A 5,778-nucleotide genomic window follows, 5' to 3' on the forward strand; every position below is an offset into this window, starting at 1 on the left:
GTTTTAAAAGCTATGTGACATATTAAATAAATTAAGATTTATTAATTAATATTCCGTTTTACTGTAAGTAAAAATGTGTTTACTGTAAATAATGTATTTTACTGTAAATAATGTTTTGTCAAAATGCTTTAAGTGGTCTAATTTGATTCAAATCAAAAATATGATTTAATATGACTAAATAGCCTGACTCCAATAATGCTTGCCAAAATATGCATGCTTTTTTATGTGAAATTTTGGGTTTTTACGCCATGTGGTGTTGTCAGATGTAGCTACGATCAGATAGTTGTGTTGTGTAGAGATGCTTTTATAGGGTAATGACGTCCATTTTGACCAGCAGACTCTGGGAGAAACTGGTTTACAGGCCGTTGAGAAAGACCACTGCTATCCTCATACATGTGAGTATGGTTTCTTTCTGTCAATATAAACTCTTTCGTGCAAATGTGCACGTACCAAAAGTACCATTTCATTTGTTTATTGTAAATTTGTAGCTCAGAATTTTCAGGTTCGATTCTTGTCCTGAAACATGTACTCGAATGCCCTGTGAGTCACTTTGGATAAAAGCATCAGCCAAATGCATGAATGTCAATTTTACTTCTACTGTTTAGTATTTTTTGTGTGCAGTGAAAAGAGAAAATCAATTGTATCTGAAAAACTGCACACCTGCTCTGTTCTTGCGCTTTCTCCACATTTATAATAAATGCCCTTTTAAAAGTCCCTGTAAGTGCATTACATTAATAATCATAATAATAATGTTTTTTAAACATTTAATTTAAAACATTTAAAAATATATTTTTTGCAAATTCCTCCTGTATCAATGTATTTTTTAAATTATTATGTTTTCGGCTTTAAGAGTAGTCATCACTAACTGAATGTGATTTTTATTGTCTGTATCTTAAACATCAGTAATGTCATAAACATGTTGATTGTAAAGGACACTCAGTTTCTGTGTAGAAGAGAGACACTGAAAGCATCTTGATCAATACACACACACACACACACACACACACACACACACACACACACACACACACACACAGAGAGAGGCCTGCTGAGGGAGTAAGGGGAAGTGTTTAGCACTCCTGCAGAGTGTTAAAAACATAAAAAATAATGTGTGTGTAGGTGTGTGCGTGCCTGCGTGTGTGTAATGTAATCATTTGAAAGTCAATGTGTATTAATCATAGGTTATTATTAGCATTAATTTAATTAGTGACTGTTTTGAAATTTGATACACTTTTACTATATCTTGAATGATGTAGGACATTCAGTATTCAATGTAAATATTTATTTTGATTATTCCTGCTTTAATGTTTTGGTTTTATATGAATAGTGAATAGGCCTATTTGAGTCATTGTTAAATAATTGTATATAACTCATACATAATTTGACCTGTGATATATCATGTTTACATGCATTAGGACAGTACACAGTTTTTTTGTTTGTTTGTATTTCTTTAATCAATGTTAAACATATAAAAAAGAGTTGAGTTGTTGTCCATGCATCTCTTTCATGGCCAGAATGAGGTGAACGTGTCAAGGGTTAAAGGTCATGCTGCCTGAAACACAGAACAAGAAAAACAACATTTTAGCAAGTGAATTTAACATATGAAGACGACATGCAAACATTTAATATGTAGTTTAAAAAATATTCAAGTATTTTCCAAGAGAAAATGAAAAATGATTTAAACACTTTCATGTTAAAGTGCTCACACATGCAAACCAAGCAGTTATTAATTAACCCTGAACATTCACTCAAAATAATCAATATGATGGTGAGAGAATAAACACACAACACACACAAACACACACACACACACACACACACACACACACTGCTCTCTAACTGCACTGTCATCTCACAAAACAGCTCACAGATGAAAATTAAAGTTTTTGTGTAGAGCATACAGTACAAAATGCTGTCAATGTCACAAAATGCACACCAATATTTAATATATACAATATGTAAAATAATAATATAAATGATATAAATATGTGGTTTTGAGAAGATCAATGAAATGAAATAAATGCTATAATTTACGATCCGATTTTTAAATATAAAACGCTTAAATATTACGCTTATATTCGGTATTTGACAGGGTTTAATAAATAACTTTATGATTTTAAATATTTCTAAGTTCTTGTACAATATGAAGATCGTGTTAAAAGCGTCAAACTAAACGACATCATGATCACTGTGATCAGATTAGATTCCTCATCTCTGTCTTAATATTTTAGATTTGCAATTGCATTTCGACAACAATTCAAAGGTTTCAGTAAAATATGTTAAGCATAAAATAACTTTAAACTAAAAACTTGTCTTCTGTTGTCCGTGTATCTTTACAATAAAGAGTAATCTGTGGTGCATTTTTCTAAAATCTACGTCATTTATCTATATTATATTTAATCACATACGGCAAAACTAACGCGTGTTGTGCTTAATTAACAAAGTCGTGGACAAAAGATTATAACTTTGGTTGTATGTCTTTAAACAAATTTAAGTAATTGCGTAAATTAATGTATATAAAAATTATATAAATCTATGTTAAACCTTAAAGCTGTAACCCAAAATGTTATCATGATGCTAGAGATTTAAAAAAAGTGATCAGAAATAAATCATGATGACGTCTGTAAAAGTCTGATTCTTTCTGTTCATTTTAAGATGAAAGACATTCAAATTGTTTCCTAAGCAGTTTAATAGTTTGTGATGAATGAGGATAATGTTCCTTGTATGTGCATAAATAAAATAATCTGTGTTTGCAATAAACCTCATAATAATGAACACAGAACAGATACATTTTTATGAACACAGCCTGGTTTTGTTTGTACAGATGAACATCAGATATTATTTATAAACAGAGGGACAGGCTTGTGAAATTGTGTAACTTTACAACAATTGATCTTTATTAAAGTGAAAGGAGCCTTTGGGCACCTGTTAAAGAATTTAATGCATTAAACAAAAAATCTAAAACCATTCAGTGTGTGTGTTTAAAATCAATAACATTTCTGAATGTGTGTTTGTATTTAAAACTTTGTAAAAGTTATTTTGTTTTCTCTAATACAGAGCTTTTGAGATGCTGTTTACTTTCTGCATTTCGCTCCTCTACATTTAAATAATAAGATAACTGCACAGTAAATAAATAACTAATTCAAATAAGATATTATACCCGAAACATAAAGTGTATTTTTACATGTCGATATGCATGCAAAATTAGCCAGTCATTCATATTTCTACACATTATTATTTTCTCTATCAAAATGTACAAAACAAAAGAGAAAGTTGACTGCCACCTTTAACAGTATAATATTACTCCCTAAATCCTCAAATAATCTCATTTATCGCCGGAGAAGTTAAATGTGTTTATTATATTGCATTTTAACGGTGTCCATCCAAGTAAATGACATTTTAAATATGCATAAGCCACCGCGAATATTCGCACATCAGCAAGAGGGAGTTTATTTCCAATTTTGACTATTGTCATATTTACAGCCAGTAAAGCAAAGCTAAAGTAATAAAAATATTAAACGGCTTTAATACTAAAAACGCCCGACACTGAAGGATTCTGAAGGAACTGATTTGCATGCGCGCGCTATGGATAAAAGCGCGATGCGCTCGGCCTTAAAGCGCACAATGATTCCAATACGAATCATACGAGAAGGGAAAACCATCCGAACAGCATTTTTGACCCAACGAATGTCCTATAGAGTAAAAAAAGAGACTTACCGAGAGCTGTAGGATCACTGAAGGCAAAGTCAAATCGTCCGGGTGTCTTAGAACAGATGCAGCGCCGAGCGCAAACTGATGACCACTAACGGCACACAGGCACCATCATGGGGTCCGAGGCGCATTGATTCTGATCAATAGAGCTGCACTCACATAGCAGATGGCCTGAGAGAGGACAGAAACCAGGGAAGACAAGGCTAAAAAAACACTGTCCCAATCGAACAGCCTCTCTTCGGCTTTTAGCTTTATTGTAAATTATAATACACTCAGCTTTAATTTATTTGCATAGTTCACGTGCTTAATCTATTCAAATGAATGCAAGCTAAATTAATCCAATCACATCTAAACCTTTGGCCTAATATTTACATGATTGTATAGTGCGGCTAATGCGTTTATTTCAGTTTCAATGTTTTTAATTCAAATCACAGTTTCTAGATGTAAAGAATTAACATTGATGAGTTTTTATTAGTCTGATATTAGAATCAGATGCATTTAAAATCAACTCGTGCACAAATAAACTATTTTAAAAAGCCGCGCAATGTGTAGAAAAAAATCTGATAAATAATGATTAATACATTATTTGAAAAAAGTTTCTAAAAACACAATTTTCGTGAATTGGTTTGGTTTGTAACCAGTGATCGACTGATATGATTAATAGGCCCATGTTTGGCCTTTTGAGATCATTGGTCGGTATCTGTGTCCATTTGTCCTTCACCAGAACTACAAGAACTTATTCGTTCTTCTTTTAAAATTCAAAGAAGAATTTGCGTTCAGTGTTTGGACATTTTGTTTAACGCATCTGAAAAGAAAACAACATGCACGTTGTATCTGTGTGTGTCTCTCTCTCTCTCTCTCTCTTTCGGATATCGATTTTCTTTGACATGAATAAAGGTCTTTTCCAGCCTGTAATTCTTCGCTTTAGAAGGAGCAGTAACACAAAAGCTCTTAGAGAACATGAGAGCAAGAATCAAACTTTTGTGTACCCGTCACTGAATTTACCCCAGTCGCGTGGCAGGTAGAGGCACTTTTCCTCCAATTTGTGGTTGGGCAGCTGAAAGGCCGAGAAGGGGCCCGTGGAGGACACAGAGCCCCCAGCACCTCCTGCTCCTCCTCTGACAGCTGATCAAAAGAAAAATAGGTCACGCTTTTCAGACTTCTGTCGCTCATCCTTAATTACAGTCTCTTTAAACAAAAGCAACATCTGCGCAACCTCCAAACAAAATAGCAACTCCTGAAGTAAACGGCATTCGAGAAATCTGTTACTTTTGAAACAGTTTAAGCTACAATAGCGCGTCTTTCACTGTCCTGCATGCGCGCTTAAAATAAGTGGATGGATCAATTAGGACCACAAACTTAATATCTGTGAATATTGTAGCTAGATATTGTTTTTAAAAAGAAGAAGTTAACACTGTATGTGTGTTTTGAGAAAGACTAAAAAGTGACGTCTTATTCAACTAATTTATGTACAACATGAGGAATAATTTAGGTATTTATTGTGCATTTTATTTACAGGCCTATCGTGAACGACACCATTATGAAATCAATATGCATAATTAAAAAATTAAATATTAATGTAAATTAATGTGAAATCTTTACTTTGCAACTCGCAAAAATCTAGGTGTATAAATGTATGTAATGCAGCTGAAGTTTGGTTTAAATGTGTGTGATGTGCGTTTTTCAGGGAGGTTGAGCTGGACAATGAAGCGCTTTGGAATGACAGTAAACGGGACGCATGCATACATCTGACGCTAGATTCCATCCAGATGCAAAGCCTGCGCACACATCTCAACCGGTCCTGACGTCACCAAACAGCCCCGATCAAGCATCAACGATTGGCCAGGGCGCTATCGAGGCGGGTACGGGCAGGCGCCGATTGGCCAGGGGCGACCTCAATCAACGCGCAATCTCCTCCCATTTCAGCAGGGTCGGGTGTGAGCGGAGCAAGCCCACCCCGAACACCTCCAGCTGGCCAAACAGAAGACGCAGGAGGAGTAGAGGGCTCGGACATGGGGAGGAATCAGCACTGGCCCGTTTGATAGAGATCGGTGTTTTTTTATTATT

General features: G+C 34.6%; 1 long non-coding RNA gene across 3 annotated transcripts; it reads right to left on the reverse strand.

The window, feature by feature from the left end:
• Positions 1-1,267: 1,267 nt before the first annotated feature.
• Positions 1,268-5,417, reverse strand: LOC129423184 (uncharacterized). Of its 3 annotated transcripts, none has more exons than XR_008637656.2 (3): positions 4,717-5,417; positions 3,718-3,882; positions 1,268-1,552 (listed from the first exon to the last, which is right to left on the reverse strand). It is a non-coding gene; the product is annotated as an uncharacterized lncRNA (long non-coding RNA). The 3 variants fall into 3 exon arrangements; XR_008637657.2 differs by having other exon boundaries at positions 4,701-5,417; XR_008637655.2 differs by lacking the exon at positions 4,717-5,417 and having other exon boundaries at positions 3,718-4,694.
• Positions 5,418-5,778: the final 361 nt, after the last annotated feature.

Source organism: Misgurnus anguillicaudatus, chromosome 9, assembly GCF_027580225.2.
Source record: "Misgurnus anguillicaudatus chromosome 9, ASM2758022v2, whole genome shotgun sequence".
In the NCBI taxonomy this organism is placed as follows: domain Eukaryota; kingdom Metazoa; phylum Chordata; class Actinopteri; order Cypriniformes; family Cobitidae; genus Misgurnus; species Misgurnus anguillicaudatus.